This window comes from Arachis hypogaea, chromosome 14 (genome assembly GCF_003086295.3).
Source record: "Arachis hypogaea cultivar Tifrunner chromosome 14, arahy.Tifrunner.gnm2.J5K5, whole genome shotgun sequence".
NCBI lineage: Eukaryota > Viridiplantae > Streptophyta > Magnoliopsida > Fabales > Fabaceae > Arachis > Arachis hypogaea.
Window position 1 is genome coordinate 102,838,368 of NC_092049.1, and position 23,956 is coordinate 102,862,323.

At 39.9% G+C, this 23,956-nt stretch overlaps 1 non-coding gene across 1 annotated transcript; it reads right to left on the reverse strand.

Moving 5' to 3' along the window:
* Positions 1-2,971: 2,971 nt before the first annotated feature.
* LOC112746481 (small nucleolar RNA R71) lies at positions 2,972-3,079 on the reverse strand. The gene has a single exon (XR_003174362.1). It is a non-coding gene; the product is annotated as a small nucleolar RNA R71 (small nucleolar RNA).
* Between the last annotated feature and the right edge of the window lie 20,877 nt (positions 3,080-23,956).

Below are 23,956 nucleotides of genomic sequence, written 5' to 3' on the forward strand. Positions count from 1 at the left end.
CATCTTTGGATTATCTTGAGTTTCATCTTTAGATCACGTTTGGGGGCTGGCCTCTTGGCCATGCCTGGACCTTCATCACTTATGTATTTTCAACGGTAGAGTTTCTACACACCATAGATTAAGGTGTGGAGCTTTGCTGTTCCTCATGAATTAATGCAAAGTACTATTGTTTTTCTATTCAATTCAAGCTTATTCTTATTCTAAGATATCCATTCGCACCCAAGAACATGATGAATGTGATGATTATGTGACGCTCATCATCATTCTCACCTATGAATGCGTGCTTGACAAACACTTCCGTTCTACATGCAAACAAGCTAGAATGAATATCTCTTAGATATCTAATACAGAGGACCGAGTCCGAGATATTAGAATCTTCGTGGTATAAGTTAGAACCCATGGACGGCCATTCTTGAGATCCGGAAAGTATAAACCTTGTCTGTGGTATTCCGAGTAGGATCTGGGAAGGGATGGCGGTGACGAGCTTCAAACTCGCGAGTGCTGGGCGTAGTGACAGACGCAAAAGTATAGTAAATCCTATTCCAGTATGATCGAGAACCGACAGATGATTAGCCATGCAGTGACAGCGCATTGGACCATTTTCACAGAGAGCATGGGATGTAGCCATTGACAACGGTGATGCCCTACATAAAACTTGCCATGGAAAGGAGTAGGAATGATTGGATGAAGACAGCAGGAAAGCAGAGGTTCAGGAGGAACGAAAGCATCTCTATATGCTTATCTGAAATTCTCACCAATGAATTACATAAGTATCTCTATCCTAAGTATATTTTATTTATGTTTTTATTATCAATTCACCATAACCATTTGAATCCGCCTGACTGAGATTTACAAGGTGACCATAGCTTGCTTTAGGCCGACAATCTCCGTGGGATCGACCCTTACTCACGTAAGGTTTATTACTTGGACGACCCAGTGCACCTGCTGGTTAGTTGTGAGAAGTTGTGATAAAGAGTTAAGAATACAATTGTGCGTACCAAGTTGTTGGTGCCATTGATGATCACAATTTCGTGCACCAAGTTTTTGGCGCCGTTGCCGGGGATTGTTCGAGTTTGGACAACTGACGGTTCATCTTGTTGCTCAGATTAGGTAATTTTATTTTAATTTTAAGCTTTTATTTCTTATTTTTGAAAAATACAAAAAAATTTCTTTTTTTGTTTTTCCCAAAATAATTTTCAAAAAAAAAACCAAAACAGATCTTATAAAATCATAAAAACCAAAAATTTTATATTTCTTGTTTGAGTCTTGTGTCAATTTTTAAGTTTGGTGTCAATTGCATTTTTTGAATTTTTCTTAAAACTTTCGAAAACTCATGCATGTGTTTTTCATGATCTTCAAGTTGTTCTTGATGATTTTCTATGCTTGATCTTTAATTTTTCTTGTTTTGTGTCTTTTCTTGTTTTCCATATGTATTTTTGAATTATTAGTGTCTAAAGTTTGAAAATTTCTAAGTTTGGTGTCTTGCATGTTTTTCTTTTCTTAAAAATTTTCAAAAATAAGTCTTGTTCATCTTGATCTTCAAAGTGTTCTTGGTGTTCATCTTGACATTCAAAGTGTTCTTGCATGCATTAGTTGTTTTGATTCATAATTTTCATGTTTTGTGTCAATTTAGTATTTTTCTCTCTCATCATTAAAAATTCAAAAATCAAAAATATATCTTTCCTTGTTTTACTCATAAATTTCAATTTCAAAATTCTATCTTTTCAAATCTTTTTCAAAAATCAAATCTTTTTCAAATTTTTTTATATATTTTCAAAAATTTTTAAAATTAATTTTCAAAATCTTTTTCTTATTTTTACTTCATATTTTCGAAAATAATGCTAGTATTTAATATTTTGATTCAAAAATTTTCAAGTTGTTACTTGCCTATTAAGAAAGGTTCAATCTTTAAACTCTAGAATCATATCTTTTTAGTTTCTTGTTAGTCAAGTAATCAACTTTAATTTAAAAAAAATCAAATCTTTTTTAATTTGCAATTCAAATCTTTTTCAAAATCAATTTCAAAATCTTTTCTAACTTCCTATGTTTTCAAAATTTGATTTTCAAATCTTTTTCAATTCACTACTTGACTTTTTATTTGATTTTAATAGTTTTCTATTTTAATCATATCTTTTTCAAAGCCACCTAACTACTTTTCTCTCTCCAATTTTCGAAAATCACTAACCATTTTTTCAAAATTCTTTTTAATTAACTAATTATTTTAAATTTTAATCTTATTTTATTTCTTTTTATATTTTCGAATTCTAATTAATTAATTTAATAAAAACAAAAATATTTTCCTTTTATTTTAATTTAAAATTCGAATTCTTCATCTTCTCTCTTCTCCATTCTACACTTCTATTCTTCTACTCATATAAGGAATCTCTATACTGTGACATATAGGATTCCATATTTTCTTTTGTGTTCTCTTCTTTTTCATATGAGCAGGAACAAGGATAAGAACATTCTTGTTGAAGCTTATCTTGAACCTGAAAGGACTCTGAAGAGGAAGCTAAGGGAAGCTAAAGTACAACTCTCTAGAGAAAATCTGACAGAAATTTTTGAAAAAGAAGGAGACATGGCCGAAAATAATAACAATGCAAGGAAGATGCTTGGTGACTTTACTGCACCAAATTCCAATTTACATGAAAGAAGCATCTCAATCCCTGCCATTGGAGCAAACAATTTTGAGCTGAAACCTTAATTAGTTTCTCTGATGCAACAGAATTGCAAGTTTCATGGACTTCCATCTGAAGATCCTTTTCAGTTCTTAACTGAGTTCTTGCAGATCTGTGATACTGTTAAGACCAATGGGGTTGATCCCGAGGTCTACAAGCTTATGCTTTTCCTATTTGCTGTAAGAGACAGAGCTAGAATATGGTTGGACTCTCAACCTAAGGATAGCCTGAACTCTTGGGATAAGCTGGTCACGGCTTTCTTAGCCAAGTTCTTTCCTCTTCAAAAGCTTAGTAAGCTTAGAGTGGATTTTCAAACCTTCAAACAGAAAGAAGGTGAATCCCTCTATGAAGCTTGGAAGAGATACAAGGAACTGACCAAAAAGTGTCCTTCTGACATGCTTTCAGAATGGACCATCCTGGATATATTCTATGATGGTATGTCTGAGCTATCAAAGATGTCACTGGACCATTCTGCAGGTGGATCCATTCACCTAAAGAAAACGCCTGCAGAAGCTCAAGAACTCATTGACATGGTTGCAAATAACCAGTTCATGTACACTTCTGAAAGGAATCCTGTGAATAATGGGACGCCTATGAGGAAGGGAGTTCTTGAAATTGATACTCTGAATGCCATATTGGCTCAGAATAAAATATTGACTCAGCAAGTCAATATGATCTCTCAGAGTCTGAATGGATTGAAGGAATCATCCAACAGTACTAAAGAGGCATCTTCTGAAGAAGAAGCTTATGATCCTGAGAACCCTGCAATAGCAGAGGTGAATTACATGGGTGAACCCTTTAGAAACACCTATAATCTCTCATGGAGAAATCATCCAAATTTCTCATGGAAGGATCAACAAAAGCCTCAATAAGGCTTTAATAATGGTGGAAGAAATAGGATTAGCAATAGCAAGCCTTTTCCATCATCCACTCAGCAACAGACAGAGAATTATGAGCAGAATCCATCTAGCTTAGCAAATATAGTCTCTGATCTATCTAAGGCCACTTTAAGTTTCATGAATGAAACAAGGTCCTCCATTAGAAATTTGGAGGCACAAGTGGGCCAGCTGAGTAATAGAATCACTGAAATCCCTCCTAGTACTCTCCCAAGCAATACAGAAGAGAATCCAAAGAGAGAGTGCAAGGCCATAGATTTAACCATCATGGCCGAACCTACAAGGGAGGGAGAGGACGTGAATCCCAGTGAGGAAGACCTCCTGGGACGCTCAGTGATCAATAAGGAGTTCCTCGATGAGGACCTAAAGGAATCTGAGGCTCATCTAGAGACCATAGAGATTCCATTGAACCTCCTTCTGCCCTTCATGAGCTCTGATGAGTATTCTTCTTCTGAAGAGAATGAAGATGTCACTGAAGAGCAAGTTGCCAAGTACCTTGGTGCGATCATGAAGCTGAATGCCAAATTATTTGGTAATGAGACTTAGGAAGATGAACCTCTCTTGCTCACCAATGAACTGAGTGATCTGGATCAACTGAAATTACCTCAGAAGAAACAGGATCCTGGAAAGTTCTTAATACCTTGTACCATAGGCACCATAACCTTTGAGAAGGCTCTATGTGACCTTGGGTCAGGGATAAACCTCATGCCACTCTCTGTAATGGAGAAACTGGGAATCTTTGAGGTGCAAGCTGCCAGAATCTCATTAGAGATGGCAGACAACTCAAGAAAATAGGCTTATGGACAAGTAGAGGACGTGCTAGTAAAGGTTAAAGGCCTTTACATCCCTGCTGATTTCATAATCCTAGACACTGGGAAGGATGAGGATGAATCTATCATCCTTGGAAGACCCTTCCTAGCCACAGCAAGAGCTGTGATTGATGTGGACAGAGGAGAATTGTTCTTCAACTGAATGAGGATAACCTTGTGTTTAAAACTCAAGGATCTCCTTCTGTAACCATGGATAGTAAGCATGAATAGCTTCTCTCACTGCAGAGTCAATCAAAGCCCCCACATTCAAACTCTAAGTTTGGTGTTGGGAGGCCACAACCAAACTCTAAGTTTGGTGTTGAACCCCCACATTCAAACTCTAAGTTTGGTGTTGGGAGGCCACAACCAAACTCTAAGTTTGGTGTTGAACCCCCACATTCAAACTCTAAGTTTGGTGTTGGGAGATTCCAACCTTGCTCTAATTATCTGTGAGGCTCCATGGGAGCTTACTGTCAAGCTATTGACATTAAAGAAGTGCTTTTTGGGAGGCAACCCAATATTATCTAATTATATTTATTTATTTTCCATTGTTATTTTGTGTTTTCTTTAGGTTGATGATCATGTGAAGTCACAAAAACTACTGAAAAATCAAAAACAGAATGAAAAATAGAATGAAAAATAGCACACCCTGGAGGAGAACAGTCTGGCGTTTAAACGCCAGAAACAAGCATCCGTCTGGCGTTTAACGCCAGAAACAGGCACCAAGCTGGCGTTTAACGCCAGAAACAAGCATCTACCTGGCGTTAAACGCCAGAACAGAGCATAGAAGTGGCGTTTAACGCCAGAAATAGGCAGCAGTCTGGCGTTAAACGCCAGGATTGCATGTATAGGGCATTTTACACGTCTAAAGGGTGCAGGGATGAAAAATCCTTGACACCTCAGGATCTGTGGACCCCACAGGATTTCCACATGATCTGTGGACCCCACAGGATCCTCACCACTTCTTCTCTCCCCTTCACACCTTTTCATAACTCTCTTCCCCAAATACCCTTCACTAATCACTTCAATCACTATTTCCCATCACCCCCTCACCACTCACATCCATCTTCTCTTCCCCATAAACCCCACCTACCTTCAAATTCAAAATATTTTCCCTCCCAAACCCAATCCTAATGGCCGAAACTTAACCCTCCCCCCTCCTATATAAACCCCTCATTCCTTCTTCATTTTCACACACCACAACCCTAACTTCTCACCTTGGCCGAAAATACCTCACCCTCCATCTCTTCCATTTTCTTCTTCTTCTACTACCTTCTTTCTTCTTTTGCTCGGGGACGAGCAAATATTTTAAGTTTGGTGTGGTAAAAAGCATAGCTTTTTGTTTTTCCATAACCATTAATGGCACCTAAGGCCAGAGAAACCTCTAGAAAGAGGAAAGGAAAGGCAATTGCTTCCACCTCTGAGCCATGGGAGATGGAGAGATTCATCTCAAAGGTCCATCAAGACCACTTCTATGAAGTTGTGGCCAAGAAGAAAGTGATCCCTGAGGTTCCTTTCAAGCTCAAGAAGAATGAGTACCCGGAGATCCGACTTGAAATCCAAAGAAGAGGCTGGGAAGTTCTCACGAACCCCATTCAACAAGTCGGGATCCTAATGGTTCAAGAGTTCTATGCAAACGCATGGATCACTAGGAACCATGATCAAAGTGTGAACCCGAATCCAAAGCATTGGCTTACCATGGTTCGGGGGAAATACTTAGATTTCAGTCCGGAAAATGTAAGGCTGGCGTTCAACTTGCCAATGATGGAAGAGAACGCACGCCCCTACACAAGAAGGGTCAACTTTGATCAAAGGTTGGACCAAGTCCTCATAGACATATGTGAGGAAGGAGCTCAATGGAAAATTGACTCAAGAGGCAAGCCGGTTCAATTAAGAAGGCATGACCTCAAACCAGTGGCTAGGGAATGGCTAGAGTTCATTCAACGCTCAATCATTCCTACTAGTAACCGGTCTGAAGTTACTATAGACCGGGCCATCATGATCCATAGTATCATGATTGGAGAAAAGGTGGAAGTTCATGAGATTATACCTCAAGAACTCTACAAGGTGGCTGACAAGTCCTCCACTTGGGCAAGGTTAACATTTCCTCACCTCATTTGCCACCTCTGCAATTCGGCTGGAATTGACATAGAGGGAGACATCCTCATTGAAGAGGACAAGCCCATCACTAAGAAAAGGATGGAGCAAATAAGAGATCATGGACCTCAACATGAGCATGAGGAAATTCCTCACCATGAAATCCCTGAGATGCCTCAGGGGATGCACTTTCCTCCACAGAATTATTGGGAGCAAATCAACACTTCCCTAGGAGAATTAAGTTCCAACATGGGATAACTAAGGGTGGAGCACCAAGAGCACTCCATCATCCTCCATGAAATTAGAGAAGATCAAAGATCTATGAGGGAGGAGCAAGAAAGACAAGGAAGAGACATAGAGGAGCTCAAGAGCACCATTGGTTCTTCAAGAAGAGGAAGACGCCACCCTCACTAAGGTGGACTCATTCCTTAATCTCCTTGTTTATTTATTTTCCTGTTTTTTTATTTTTGAGCTTTATGTTTATTTATATTTGTGTCTTATTACATGATCATTAGTGTCTAAGTGTCTATGTCTTAAAGTTATGAATATGAATCCATCACCTCTCTTGAATGAAAAATATTTTAATTACAAAAGAATAAGAAGTACAGGGTTTCAAATTCATCCTTGAAACTAGTTTAATTATTTTGATGTGGTGACAATACTTTTTGTTTTCTGAATGAATGCTTGAACAGTGCATATGTCTTTTGAAGTTGATGTTTATGAATGTTAAATATGTTGGCTCTTGAAGAATAAGAAAAAAGGAGACATGTTATTTGATAATCTAAAAAATCATAAAAATGATTCTTGAAGCAAGAAAAAGCAGTGAATACAAAAGCTTGCGAAAAAAAAAAGAAAAAGAAAAATAGCGAAAAAAAGAGAAAAAGAAAAAACAAGAAGAAAAAGCCAAAAGCTCTTAAAACCAAAAGGTAAGAGCAAAAAGCCAATAGCCCTTAAAACCAAAAGGCAAGGGTAATAAAAAGGATCCAAGACTTTGAGCATCAGCGGATAGGAGGGCCTAAAGGAATAAAATCCTGGCCTAAGCGGCTAAACCAAGCTGTCCCTAACCATGTGCTTATAGCGTGAAGGTGTCAAGGAAAAACTTGAGACTGAGCGGTTAAAGTCGAGGTCCAAAGCAAAAACAGAGTGTGCTTAAGAACCCTGGACACCTCTAATTGGGGACTTTAGCAAAGCTGAGTCACAATCTGAAAAGGTTCACCCAGTTATGTGTCTGTGGCATTTATGTATCCGGTGGTAATACTGGAAAACAAAGTGCTTAGGGCCACGGCCAAGACTCATAAAGTAGCTGTGTTCAAGAATCAACATACTGAACTAGAAGAATCAATAACACTATCTGAATTCTAAGTTCCTATAGATGCCAATCATTCTGAACTTCAAAGGATAAAGTGAGATGCCAAAACTGTTCAGAGGCAAAAAAGTTACTAGTCTTGCTCATCTGATTGGAGCTAAGTTTCATTGATATTTTGGAATTTATAGTATATTCTCTTCTTTTTATCCTATTTGATTTTCAGTTGCTTGGGGACAAGCAATAATTTAAGTTTGGTGTTGTGATGAGCGGATAATTTATACGCTTTTTGGCATTGTTTTTACATTGTTTTTAGTATGATTTACTTAGTTTTTAGTATAATTTTATTAGTTTTTAAATAAAAATCAAATTTCTAGACTTTACTATGAGTTTGTGTGTTTTTCTGTGATTTTAGGTAATTTCTGGCTGAAATTGAGGGACTTGAGCAAAAATCTGATTCAGAGGCTGAAGAAGGACTGCAGATGTTGTTGGATTCTTACCTCCCTGCACTTAAAATGAATTTTCTAGAGCTACAGAAACTCAAATGGTGCGATCTTAATTGCGTTGGAAAGTAGACATCCAGGGCTTTTCAGCAATATATAATAGTCCATACTTTGCCCAAGTTTAGATGACGCAAACTGGTGTTTAACGCCAGCTTTCTACCCTATTCTGGCGTTAAACACCAGAAACAAGTTACAAACTGGCGTTCAACTCAAAGGACGACCTCTACACATGAAAGCTTCAATGCTCAGCCCAAGCACACACCAAGTGGGCCCGGAAGTGGATTTCTGCATCATTTACTCATTTCTGTAAACCCTAGTAACTAGTTTAGTATAAATAGGACTTTTTACTATTGTATTTACATCTTTGGATCATTTTTAGATCTTTGGAACATTTTTCCTTAGACTTGGGGGCTGGCCATTCGGCCATGCCTAGACCTTATTCTTATGTATTTTCAACGGTAGAGTTTCTACACCCCGTAGATTAAGGTGTGGAGCTCTGCTGTTCCTCATGAATTAATGCAAAGTACTATTATTTTTCTATTCAACTCAAGCCTATTTCTTCTCTAAGATATTCATTCGCACACAAAAATATGATGAATGTGATGATTATGTGACGCTCATCACCATTCTCACTTATGAACGCGTGCCTGACAAACACGTCCGTTCTGCATGAAAGCAAGCTTGAATGCATATCTCTTAGCCTCCTGATTTATGATTAGAGTCTTCGTGGTATAGGCTAGAGTTATTGGCGGCCATTCTTGAGATCCGGAAAGTCTAAACCTTGTCTGTGGTATTCCGAGTAGGATCTGGGAAGGGATGGCTGTGACGAGCTTCAAACTCGCGAGTGCTGGGCGTAGTGACAGACGCAAAAGGATCACTGGATCCTATTCCAGCATGATCGAGAAACGACAGATGATTAGCCATGCGGTGACAGCGCAGTTGGACCATTTTCAATGAGAGGACGGGATGTAGCCATTGACAACGGTGATGCCCAACATACAGCTTGCCATGGAAAGGAATATGAAGGATTGGATGAAGGCAGTAGGAAAGCAGAGATTCAGAAGGAATAAAGCATTTCCCTACGCTTATCTGAAATTCTCACCAATGAATTACATAAGTATCTCTATCTTTATTTTACGTTTTATTTATCTTTTAATTATTAAAACTCTATAACCATTTGAATCCGCCTGACTGAGATTTACAAGGTGACCATAGCTTGCTTCAAGCCAACAATCTCCGTGGGATCGACCCCTTACTCACGTAAGGTTTATTACTTGGACGACCCAGTGCACTTGCTGGTTAGTTGTGCGAAGTTGTGAAAAAGAACTAAGATTATGAACGTGCGTATCAAGTTTTTGGCACCGTTACCAAGGAATGAACAATCACGATTTCGTGCACCAAACCTCAATCAAAGAATCCAATAATGAGTATAAACACAATGATATTAAGATAACATCCCATTTAGAACTCAGCAGCAATACACAGTAAATAAGATGAATAATCCAACACTTATAAGGAAAAAAACAAAAATTACAACGAAAAATAAACTAACTAAACAACTATCTAAACAACTAATTAAAAAAAATGGTTATGGATGATGTTTGGTAGTGTTGGGTGCTGGGTGTGAGGTGGAAAGAAAAGAGAAGAAGGAAAGAAATGGAAAGAAGATGAGAAAAGAAATGTCGTGATGGAAGGGCATCCACGCGTATGCGTATGTCATGTGTACGCGTGGATTGAGGTGAAATGGACACGACGCGTATGCTGGTGCACGGAATTGTGATCACACTTTTCAAAACTCCGCACAAATAACCAACAAGTGCACTGGGTCGTCCAAGTAATACCTTACATGAGTAAGGGTCGATCCCATGGAGATTGCCGGCTTGAAGCAAGCTATGGTCATCTTGTAAATCTTAGTCAGGCGGATTCAATTGGTTATGAGTTTTGATAATTAAAAGATAAATAAAACATAACATAAAATAAAATAAAAATACTTATGTAATTCATTAGTGGGAATTTCAGATAAGCGTTTAGAGATGCTTTGTTGCTTCTGAACCTCTGCTTTCCTGTTGTCTTCTTCCAATCATGCGTGCTCCCTTCCATGGCAAGCTGTATGATCTTCTCGGATGAAAAATACCAGGTACGGTTTTTGCACGGCTAATCAACTGTCGGATTTCTCATCTCGGATGAAAAATACCAGGTACAGCTACCGCACGGCTAATCATCTGTCGGTTCTCACTAGCGTCGGAATAGGATCTCTCTATCCTTTTGCACACTGTCACTGCGCCCAATATTTACAAGTTTGAAGCTCGTCACAGTCATCCCTTCCCGGATCCTACTCGGAATACCACAGACAAGGTTTAGACTTTCCGGATCTCAGGAATGCTGCTAATTGGTTCTAGCCTATACCACGAAGGTTCTAACCTCACGGACTTGGTCCGTGGATCAGAGACCCAAGAGACTATACTCCGACTGTCGTCCAATGACTATGTTGAACATCATGTAGACCACTTGTGGTTGTCAAGCACGCAGATCTTGGCTAAGCAAGTAACGAAGATAGTGGGTGATTGTCACGGGACACCCCTTCATTCTGACTTAAATGAATTAAGTACGAGAGTATATCTTGGAGAAGAAGTAAGCGTGAATTAAAAGAGAAACAATAGTACTTGCATTAATTCATGAAGAACAGTAGAGCTCCGCACCTTAATCTATGAGGTGTAGAAACTCCATCGTAGAAAATACATAAGAGAAGAAGGTCTAGGCATGGCCGTGTGGCTAGCCTCCAAATGTGAAAAATGGCATAAGCTCCCTTTTTACAATAGTAAAAAGTGCTATTTATACTAAACTAGTTACTAGAGTTTACAGAAAATAAGTAACTAAGTGCAGATAGTGCAGAAATCCACTTCCGGGGCCCACTTGGTGTGTGCTTGGGCTGAGCATTGAGCTTTACACGTGCATAAGTCTGTAGACCTCGGGATTAACCCTATTGGTCTTAACAATGTCACAGATTTGCAAGAATTCAGCTAAGAACTGATGAGGATCTTCCAATGGAAGTCCATGAAACTTGCAATTCTGCTGCATTAGAGAAACTAATTGAGGCTTAAGCTCAAAGTTGTTTGCTCCAATTGCAGGAATTGAGATGCTTCTTCCATAGAAGTTGGAAGTTGGTGCAATAAAGTCACCAAGCATCTTCCTTGCATCTCTAGCATTGTTGTTGGGTTCGGCTGCCATATCTGCTTCTTTTTCAAAATTTTCTGTTAGGTCCTCTCCAGAGTGTTGTGCTTTAGCTTCTCTTAGCTTCCTCTTCAGAGTCCTTTCAGGTTCAGGATTAGCTTCAACAAGAATGTCTTTATCCATGTTCCTGCTCATATGAAAAAGAAGAGAACAGAGAGAGAAGAGGAATCCTCTGTGTCACCGTATAGAGATTCCTTTATCTGAGTAGAAGAATAGAAGAATAGAAGAAAGAGGAGATGAGTAATTCGAACAGAGAGAAGAGAGAAGGGTTCGAATTATGAGTAGAAGAGAGGTGTTAGTAATTAAATAAAATAAAATAGAAAGGGATGAGAGAGAGAGAGAGAGTATTCGAATATTAATTAAAAGAAAAAAATATTTTTGTTTTTATTTTAATTATAAGTTAGAATTCGAAATTTAAGAAAAGAAATAAAAGAAAATTGAAACCTAAATAAATTAATTAATTAAAAAGATATTTGAAAAAAAATTTTGTTAGTTTTCGAAATTAATGAGAGAGAAAAGTAGTTAGGTGGTTTTGAAAAAGATAAGAAATAGTAAACTTTTAAAATCAAACAAAAAGTCAAGTAGTTAGTTGAAAAAGATTTGAAAATAAATTTTGAAAAGATAAGAAGTTAGAAAAAGATTTTGAAAATAAAATTTTAAAAAGATATGATTGAAATTTATTTTGAAAAAGAATTTAAAAAGATTTGATTTTTGAAATTAAAGTTGATGACTTGACTAACAAGAAACTAAAAGATATGATTCTAGAAATTAAAGATTGAACCTTTCTTAACAAGAAAGTAACAAACTTGAAATTTTTTTTTGAATCAAAACGTTAATTGTTAGTTAAGTTTTCAAAAATATGAAATAAAAATAAGAAAACGATTTTGAAAATTAATTTTAAAAAATATTTTCGAAAAGAAACATAAAAGAAAAATGAAAAAGATTTGATTTTGAAAATGATTTGAAAAGATAGAATTTTTAAATTGAAATTTTGACTTGACTAATAAGAAACAATTAAATTTTAAAAATCTTTGACTAAGTCAACCCAAAATTTCAAAATTTATGAATAAAACAAGGGAAAGATATTATTTTTTATTTTTTTTGAATTAATGAAGAAAGAGAAAAATAACAAAATGACACAAGACATAAAAATTTAAGATCAAAACAAATAATGCATGCAAGAACACTTTGAATGTCAAGATGAACACCAAGAACACTTTGAAGATCATGATGAACATCAAGAACAAATCTTTGAAAATTTTTAAGAAAAGAAAGACATGCAAGACACCAAACTTAGAAATTTTCAATGTTTAGACACTGAATTCGAAAATGCATATGAAAAACAACAAAAAACACCAAACAAGAAAATCACAAGATTAAACAAGGAAAATTATCAAGAACAACTTGAAGATCAAGAAAGAACACAATGCATGAATTTTCGAAAATTTAAGAAAAATTAAAAACATGCAATTGACACCAAACTTAAAATTTGACACAAGACTCAAACAAGAAACATAAAAAAATTTTTTGTTTTTTATGATTTTATTAATTTTTTTTGTATATTTTTCGAAAAAATTTTTTGGGAATAGAAAATAAAGAAATTCAAAATTTTTAATAAGAATTCCAGTAATCATGCAATGTTAATCTAAAGCTCTAGTCTAAAAGATTAGACATGGCCAAATGGCCAGCCAAGCTTTAGTAAAACACTGTTAATAACAATATCAGATTTAAGAATCCAAAGGTTCATGCAATGTTATTCTAAAGTTTCGGTCCAAAAGAATTAGACATGGCCAAATGTTCAGACAAGCTTTAGCATAACAAATATATACAACAATCCCATAAATAAGAATTCAAAGGCTCCTTCAATAGCTGCAATGATAAGTTAAAGCTTCGGTCCAAAAAATTAGACATGGCTTAATAGCCAGCCAAGCTTTAACATATCATCATGAAGCTAGAAGGTGGAATTCATTCTTAAGAATTTTGATGAGTTTTTAGAAAACTAAAATCTTTTTTTTTTTCGAAATTAAAAATAAAACGCTTAAACATAAAATAAAATTACCCAATCAAAGCAACAAGATGAACCGTCAGTTTTTCAAACTCGAACAATCCCCGGCAACGGCGCCAAAACTTGGTGCACGGAATTGTGATCACACTTTTCACAACTCCGCACAACTAACCAGCAAGTGCAATGGGTCGTCCAAGTAATACCTTACGTGAGTAAGGGTCGATCCCACGGAGATTGCCGGCTTGCAGCAAGCTATGGTCATCTTGTAAATCTTAGTCAGGCGGATTCAATTGGTTATGAGTTTTGATAATTAAAAGATAAATAAAACATAACATAAAATAAAATAAAGATACTTATGTAATTCATTGGTGGGAATTTCAGATAAGCGTTTAGAGATGCTTTGTTGCTTCTGAACCTCTGTTTTCCTGTTGTCTTCTTCCAATCATGCGTGCTCCCTTCCATGGCAAGCTGTATGATCATCTCAGATGAAAAATACAAGGTACGGTTTCTGCAAGGTTAATCAACTGTCGGATTTTTCATCTCGGATGAAAAATGCCAGGTAAAACTACCGCACGGCTAATCATCTGTCGATTCTCACTAGCGTCGGAATAGGATCTCTCTATCCTTTTGCACACTGTCACTGCGCCCAACATTCGCAAGTTTGAAGCTCATCACAGTCATCCCTTCCCAGATCCTACTCGGAATACCACAGACAAGGTTTAGACTTTCCGGATCTCAGGAATGCTGCTAATTGGTTCTAGCCTATACCACGAAGGTTCTAACCTCACGGACTCGGTCCGTGGATCAGAGACCCAAGAGACTATACTCCGGCTGTCGTCCAATGACTACGTTGAACATCATGTAGACCGCTTGTGGTTGTCAAGCACGCGGATCTTGGCTAAGCGAATAACGAAGATAGTGGGTGATTGTCACGGGTCACCCCTTCATTCTGACTTAACTGAATTAAGTACGAGAGTATATCTTGGAGAAGAAGTAATCATGAATTGAAAGAGAAACAATAGTACTTGCATAATCTAATCTGCTTACCGATGATCGGTCTTGATCTTATCTTGGGATTGGACTGGTTATCCGAAAACCATGTCCTGCTTGATTGTTCTACCAAGTCGGTGTACTTTATGCCAGAGGATACAGAAGGGCCGGTTGTGGTGAATAATTATTACTTGAATTCAATGATGGTGAACTGTTCTGGAACCGAATGTCAGGGTATCCTGTTGTTAACCGCGGGTGTTTCGGGTGATGATCAAAGGTTGGATCAGATTCCGGTAGTGTGTGAGTTTCCGGAAGTGTTTCCCGATGATATTGAGGAATTTCCACCTAACCGAGAGGTCGAGTTTGCTATTGAATTGGTGCCTGGGGCGGGACCAATCTCAAGTGCTCCTTATAGGATGTCACCGTTAGAGATGGCCGAGCTAAAGTCTCAGTTAGAGGAATTGTTGGGTAAGAACTTTATCCGACCAAGTGTTTCCCCGTGGGGAGCTCCAGTGTTACTGGTAAAGAAGAAAGATGGAAGTATGCGACTCTGTGTGGATTACAGGCAGCTGAACAAGGTCACCATAAAGAATAAGTACCCATTGCCGAGGATTGATGATCTCATGGATCAGTTACAAGGAGCTGGGGTTTTCTCCAAGATTGATTTGCGATCCGGTTATCACCAGATAAGGGTGAGGGGTGAGGATATCCCTAAGACCGCTTTCAGGACTCGTTATGGTCATTACGAGTACACTGTAATGTCCTTTGGGTTGACGAACGCTCCTGCAGTATTCATGGATTACATGAATAGAGTGTTCCGTCCGTTTCTGGATAAATTCGTGGTTGCCTTCATTGACGATATACTAATTTACTCCAAGACTGAAGAAGAGCATGCGGAACACTTGCGGACCGTGTTGCAGATTTTAAAGGAGAAGAAACTCTATGCGAAACTGTCTAAGTGTGAGTTCTGGAAGAGTGAGGTGAAGTTTTTGGGTCACGTGGTGAGTAAGAAGGGAATAGCCGTAGATCCAACCAAGGTAGAAGCTGTGATGGATTGGAAGCAACCAACCACAGTAACTGAGATAAGGAGTTTTCTGGGTTTAGCTGGCTATTACCGAAGGTTCATCAAAGGCTTTTCGCAATTAGCTTTGCCGTTGACAAAGTTAACTCGCAAAGACACTCCGTTTGTTTGGACTCTTGAGTGCGAGGAGAGCTTTCAGACATTGAAGAAAAAGTTGACCACTGCACCTGTGTTAGTGTTACCTGAGCCGAATGAGCCATTTGAGGTGTATTGTGACGCCTCATTGAAGGGTCTAGGGTGCGTGCTAATGCAGCACCATAATGTGGTGGCGTATGCCTCACGACAGTTGAGACCTCATGAAGTTAGTTACCCTACGCACGATTTGGAACTCGCTGCGGTTGTGTTTGCCTTGAAGGTGTGGAGGCATTATCTCTATGGGGTTAAGTTCCAAGTTTTCTCTGATCATAAGAGCTTGAAGTATCTCTTTGATCAGAAAGAGCTTAATATGAGGCAGAGAAGGTGGATGGAATTGTTGAAGGACTACGACTTTGAGTTAAATTACCATCCTGGAAAGGCGAATATAGTGGCGGATGCGTTAAGTCGAAAGTCGTTATATGCGTCTTGGATGATGCTTCAAGAGGAGAAGTTGCTCAAGGGATTCGAGAGTCTAAAAATTGGTGCTCGAGAAGTATCTGGAACCTTGTGTTTGAGCCGATTAGAAATCTCGAGTGACTTTAAGTCCGAACTCCTAAAGGCTCATGAAAATGATGAAGCGTTATGGAAGGTGTTACCGGCTATCGAGCAAGGAAAACAGTGGAGAGTGTCGGAAGAAAAAGATGGGTTATGGAGATTCAAGGGTAGGATCATTGTGCCGGATGTTGGCACTTTGAGGCAAGATATCTTAAAGGAGGCACACAAAAGCGGATTCTCCATTCACCCGGGAAGTACTAAGATGTACCATGATTTAAAGGCGATGTTTTGGTGGCCGGGTATGAAGAATGATGTGGCGGAATATGTTTCAAAGTGCTTAACTTGTCAAAAGGTAAAGATTGAACATCAAAGACCTTCCGGGATGTTGCAACCCTTAGAGGTTCCGCAATGGAAGTGGGAAAGTATTGCAATGGACTTTGTGTCGGGATTGCCAAGGACTAGGACTGGTTTTGATGCTATCTGGGTGATCGTGGACCGACTGACGAAGTCAGCTCACTTTTTACCCGTTCGGATGACTTACACCCTTGAGGAGCTAGCTCGGTTATACATAAAGGAGATTGTGAGACTCCATGGTGTACCTGCTACTATAATCTCTGATAGAGATCCTCGTTTCACTTCGAGGTTCTGGGGTGCATTTCAGAAAGCTTTTGGAACTCGATTAAGCTTGAGTACAGCGTACCATCCCCAAACAGATGGTCAATCCGAGAGGACGATCCAAACACTAGAGGATATGTTGAGAGCTTGTGTTTTGGACCAACCGGCGAGTTGGGATCGGTATATGCCGTTAGTAGAGTTTGCATACAATAATAGTTACCATGCGAGCATCGGAATGGCTCCGTATGAGGCTTTGTATGGGAGAAAATGTCAATCTCCACTATGTTGGTATGAAGCTGGAGAGAAAGGCTTGTTGGGGCCGGAAATGATAGCTGAGACCACTGAACAAGTCAAGAAGATCCGAGATAGGATGCTTACGGCACAGAGTTGTCAAAAGAGTTACGCCGATCAAAGGCGGAAGCCCTTAGAATTTGAGGCAGGAGATCATGTTTTCCTGAAAGTTACTCCAACTACAGGAGTAGGTAGGGCGATTAAGGCAAAGAAGTTGAATCCTCGATACATTAGTCCATTTCAGGTCCTGGAGAGGGTTGGACCGGTGGCGTATCGGATGGCTTTACCACCCCATCTTTCAAACCTGCACGACGTATTTCACGTGTCGCAGCTTCGAAAGTACACTCCTGATGCTAGCCATGTGTTAGAACCCGAATCGGTTCAGTTAAGAGAAGATTTGACGCTTCCAGTGGCTCCAGTCAGAATTGATGATACTAGTATCAAACGGTTGCGTGGAAAAGAGGTTTCATTAGTCAAAGTGGCTTGGAGTCGAGGCGGTGTTGAGGAACACACTTGGGAACTTGAGTCGGAGATGCGAACGGATTATCCGCACTTATTCTCAGGTAATTGAATTTGAATTTGAATTTTGTGGGCAAAATTCCCAATTAGGTGGGTAGAATGTAAGACCCGGTTAATTAACGGCTAATTAACCCATATATGAGAATTTATTCTAGAAAGCCAAAAATGATATTTTTATGGCTTAATATGATAGAGGAAATTGAGACGAGAATTTCGGTACCAATTTTATAGAATTCGGACAAAGATTGGACCGAACGGGCCAAACCGGGCCAACCGGACCCAAAGTGGGCCCTTGGCCCAACATAACTAAACCAAAACCCTAGTTTTCAGCACTCTCTCTCCTCACAACACACTCAAACACGCTGAAATTGAAGAGAGGGGAGGAAGAACACTCTCTCAAGTTCTTTCTCTCACTTGATCTTCAAACCACCATAACTTTTGATCTAGAGCTCCGATTGCCGCTCCGTTTGCGGCCACGCGTTCACCGCGGAGAGCTCTACAAAACTCATACAACTAATATTGAGGTAAGCCACGTGTTTCTGTTCGAAATTCCAGCCTTTATTTTCGAGTTTCATGGGTAAAATGTTGAGATTTTGGGTTCTTTGATGTTATAGGACCCAACTCTCTTGAAGGAGAAGGTTAATGTTGTCTCCTTGGACCTTGGGTGTGGTAAGATTCTCAACCCTAGTGTGATTTTGTTGTTCTATGATGTTTGGGTTTTGAGATGTTGTGTATGGGTATGATGATTGTGGCTTAGGTTGTGTATGTGTGGGTATTGGAGCTTGATTGGTGACTTTGAAAAGCTTGGAAAGGGTTTGGTGGTGAAAAATCTGTTCTTGGAGGTGTTGAGGCCTTGAGAGCTTGTGGATAAGTGGTTTGGAAGTGCTCCGGGGGAGCTTGGGAAAATCGGCTAAGGTATGGTTTCGGTTTCCCGTATCTAATATGTAATGTGGTAGGAAATACTTAGGCTAGAGGCCCTAAGATAGGCATTGAATTGTTGATGTTGTTGAATGATTGAGATATATGATGTGGTCATATATGTGATGATGATTATTAATGCCTTAGTGGTATGATGTATGAGAAATATGCATGTTGTGATATATATACTTGATGACTGGTTATGGTTGAATTGTGGGTTGAACCATGTTGATGGTGAGTATGATGTTGATTGTGTACAATAATAATTTATTGGAATTGGTGTTGTTGAGAATCGGCATGAGGAATAGTATATGATATGTCAATGTGTTTGAGTTTGAGCCACTTGGGTGAAGTGGGGTAAAATGATGAGATAGTGATTTTGGTAATTTGTGGTAATGTGTCAATGTGTGAGTTGAGGAGGCTTGATGTTGAATTTGATATATTTTGATTGATTTCAAAGAAACGGGATGAACTTGGCATGTTTTGATTGGTTTTGAAAAGAGTTGGAAATGGCTTGTTTTGAAATTGGCACTTTGTGGTTTTGTATGAAAATATGGTTTTTGGGCACACTTTGGCGGGACATAACTTGGACTACGGATCTCCGTTTTGTACCAAATCTGTTTAGAAATGAAATTGGATCCGGGATGTCCATGCCGTTCAAAGAACGAGTGAAAGACGATTTAAAATGAGGAAGTTATGTCCGTTGGAAGATTGGGGTTTAAATCTGTGAATTCTGCAGCTTTTAACTTAGAAAATTTTTAGCAGAATGACCCCTTGCGCGTGGGCGTACCTGGCGCGTACGCGCCGATCTTCCAGAAAGCGCCATCCACGCGTGCGCGTGATGTGCGCGGGCGCGCCGATTGTGCTGCACCCAATGCCCAGCCATTTTCCAGAGAGTTATGCCAGAACTGTGCCAGTGTTGTGCCTGGGGCACGAGAACACCCGCGCGTACGCGTGGTTGGCGCGTGCGCGTCGATTGGCAAATCTTTAATCCACGCGTTAGCGTGCATGACGCTTGCGCGTCGATGAGTTTTTGAGGCCATCCACGCGTGCGCGTGGAGTGCGCGTACGCGTGGCCCTGTTTTCATCCCAAAGTTGATTTTTGAGTTTTAAAAGCCAAATCTCATACTTCTAAGCCTCCGATCTCACCATTTATGTCTTAAATCATTATGACATGCCTAGCTATTAAAAAGGGGCTAGTGAATGAGGTAACTTGCGAGTGAAGCAAGGGAAAAATGAATGATCAATGAGGATCAAGATGATTATGTGAGATGCGGAGGATGGTGGTGGAAGTGCTTGTTAAGCCATGGGCCGAAAGGCTGTAATTGCTAATGAAACGGCTGGTTATGGATTTAACCATGAGCCGGAAAGGCTGTGTATAATATGAATATTGGCTGGTTCTGGACTGAACCGTGAGCCGGATGGCTGATATGGATGTTGATCCATGGATGAGAATTTATGCATGCTTATGCTGAATTATTGATAATTGAGATTTGCACTTCCACTATCAGAGGCACGAGATCCCTGGGAGGAAGTAGTGGCTAGCCACCACGTGCTCCAGGTGGAGGCTCGAGACTCTGTTGACCCTATGTCGTAAGTGTGGCCGGGCACTGTGAAAGACCCGGATGAGCTCGCCCCAGAAATATTCACCAGTGAGGGTGATGGATATGGATCATGATTATGATCAAGTTTATGATGAGTATAACTCGAGTTGGGGATGCACGACAGAGGGACAGTCCAATGGTTAGCTACCAGGACTTGTCGGGTTGGCTCTATAACCGACAGATGATATCATCAGCCACTAGGGACAGGCATTCATCATATGCATACTATGTGAATTGTTTGAGATTGCCTATTTGACTGCATATTACTTGCTAATTGTCTAAATGTCTTAACTGCTCCTATTTGTATATTCTTTGTCTGATATAACTGTGTTTGCTATAATATACTCCTGCTGGTGGTTGGGAGGTTTGAAGGAATTGGAAAGGGAAGTATTAGTTAGACTGAAGAATCTTTAGTCAGATACCCTTATATGGTTTAGCTTGTTTATAAGCTTTGATATTATCTGGAGGAAGTTCTAGGATTGCCTTTGGCTTTCCTCTATTATTATGTATTATATATGTGGAAGCTGTTACCGTGCTGGGGACCTCTGGTTCTCACCCATGCGGATTTTGTGGTTTTCAGATGCAGGACGCGAGGCTTCTCGTTGAGACATGTTGGGGACTTCTGGATTAGCGAAGATTCTTGTTCTCGGGACTCTATCTTGATTTATATATCTTGTTTAGATACTTTTATCTCCATTAAATAATACAAACTGTACTCCTTCTAGAGGAGATTTTGGAGATTAGGTTTTCGGTATTTATGTCCCTTTGGGTTTTCCTTGGGGTTTTCCTTATTTTATTATATGTATATATTGCTATGCTCGAACCGGTTACCTTCGCAGCCGAATTTTGAGTCTTGATATTCCTGTTTTTGATACTCTTTATATATATGATCTTGCGTTAGCTTATCCTTTTCTCGTTACGTTATCGATCGGAGTGTTGCGCGTTCGAGTTACGGTTTTTGTTTACCCCTTTTTCTACAAAGGCTCCTAGTTATAATCAATTATTCATACTACTATACGTACTAAATTTTTGTTTTAGAGGTCGTAATACCTTGCCATCTCTGTCTTATGACTTAAGCATAAGACTCTGTATGGTAGGGTGTTACATTATGGTATCAGAGCAGTTCGTTCCTATAGAGCCTGAGGGATGGACTGACTATGCTTCTGTGCATTCTCTGTGTGTGTGTTATGTGCTATTAGTATATCTGCTTGATATAATTGGCATAAACGTTCATGAGCATGCATTTGGGACTTTGAAGCACTAGACTTCCGATATTGAGACTGATCAACTTAATATCGATTGTTGGGTGTGTATAGGAACCAGATGGCGCCTCGTGGACGCGGTAGAGGTAGTGTGAGAGGTCGTACGAATGCTCATGCACCGGAGAATAACCCTAATGACCCGGTGAACTTTATGGCTGCGTTGGAGAACATGGTTGCTGCTATGCAAGCCACTGCTGAGGCTCTTGGTCAACAGATGAACAACCATGGTAATGATGGAGGTGGAGTTCAGGGTCCGATGACCTTGGCAAACTTTTTGAAGGTTAATCCGCCTAAGTTTAAGGGAACTACTGGCCCGACTGAGGCTGATACATGGTTTTAGGCTATAGAGCGAGCATTACAAGCACAAGTGGTACCTGAAGGACAGCGTGTCGAGTTTGCCACTTATATGCTCACCGGTGAAGCGTCGCATTAGTGGCAAGGCATCCGACGTCTTCTGCAGCAGGGTGATGACTATATCACCTAGAATGTCTTTCAAGAATAGTTCTATAAGAAGTACTTTCCGACTTCTGCTAGGACGGCTAAGGAACTTGAATTGTTACAGCTGAAGCAGGGTACTATGTCCATATCAGAGTATACTGATATGTTTGAGGAGCTGTTCAGGTTCTCTCGTATGTGCCAAGGGACTCCGGTGGAATATGAGGAATGGAAGTGTGTTAAGTATGAAGGAGGACTCCGTAGTGATATCTTCAGTTCAGTAGGACCAATGGAGATTAGGACTTTCTCCGAATTAGTGAACAAGTGTAGGGTTGCTGAGGAGTGTGTGAAAAGGGCAACCGCTAAGAAAGGGAGTCACAAAGGTTCATTTCCACAGAACCGAGGGAAGGGCTTTGCACCTAGAGGTCCGTCTTTCAAGAGGGGAAGCTCTTTCAGGAGGCCCAACAACAACAACAATTTCCAAGGGAAGAAGTTTGGGAAGCAACCTCAGAATGAACAAGCTTGTACTAGGTGTGGGAGTCACCATCCGGGAGTACCATGCAAGGCCGGATGGGGTTTGTGCTACAATTGTGGAAAGGCGGGGCATAAAGCCGCAAGTTGTCCAGAGAAGCAAAAGCAAGGTGCTGGGAAAGCACAACAGACTGGTCGGGTGTTCACCACCTCAGCTGTGGGTGCAGAGGGATCCGAGACACTCCTTCGAGGTAACTGTGAAATGGCTGGTCAAACTTTAAATGCTTTATTTGATTCGGGAGCATCGCATTCATTCGTTGCATTTGAGAAAGCCCATGAGTTAGGGTTGAAGATCGTAACCTTAGGTTATGACTTAAAAGTGTATAATGCTACCCATGAAGCCATGGTAACTAGACTAGGATGCCCGAAAGTTTCGTTTAGGTTCAAGCAGCGTGATTTTGTCCATAATCTAATCTGCTTACCGATGATCGGTCTTGATCTTATCTTGGGATTGGACTGGTTATCCGAAAACCATGTCCTGCTTGATTGTTCTACCAAGTCGGTGTACTTTATGCCAGAGGATACAGAAGGGCCGGTTGTGGTGAATAATTATTACTTGAATTCAATGATGGTGAACTGTTCTGGAACCGAATGTCAGGGTATCCTGTTGTTAACCGCGGGTGTTTCGGGTGATGATCAAAGGTTGGATCAAATTCCGGTAGTGTGTGAGTTTCCGGAAGTGTTTCCCGATGATATTGAGGAATTTCCACCTAACCGAGAGGTCGAGTTTGCTATTGAATTGGTGCCTGGGGCGGGACCAATCTCAAGTGCTCCTTATAGGATGTCACCGTTAGAGATGGCCGAGCTAAAGTCTCAGTTAGAGGAATTGTTGGGTAAGAACTTTATCCGACCAAGTGTTTCCCCGTGGGGAGCTCCAGTGTTACTGGTAAAGAAGAAAGATGGAAGTATGCGACTCTGTGTGGATTACAGGCAGCTGAACAAGGTCACCATAAAGAATAAGTACCCATTGCCGAGGATTGATGATCTCATGGATCAGTTACAAGGAGCTGGGGTTTTCTCCAAGATTGATTTGCGATCCGGTTATCACCAGATAAGGGTGAGGGGTGAGGATATCCCTAAGACCGCTTTCAGGACTCGTTATGGTCATTACGAGTACACTGTAATGTCCTTTGGGTTGACGAACGCTCCTGCAGTATTCATGGATTACATGAATAGAGTGTTCCGTCCGTTTCTGGATAAATTCGTGGTTGCCTTCATTGACGATATACTAATTTACTCCAAGACTGAAGAAGAGCATGCGGAACACTTGCGGACCGTGTTGCAGATTTTAAAGGAGAAGAAACTCTATGCGAAACTGTCTAAGTGTGAGTTCTGGAAGAGTGAGGTGAAGTTTTTGGGTCACGTGGTGAGTAAGAAGGGAATAGCCGTAGATCCAACCAAGGTAGAAGCTGTGATGGATTGGAAGCAACCAACCACAGTAACTGAGATAAGGAGTTTTCTGGGTTTAGCTGGCTATTACCGAAGGTTCATCAAAGGCTTTTCGCAATTAGCTTTGCCGTTGACAAAGTTAACTCGCAAAGACACTCCGTTTGTTTGG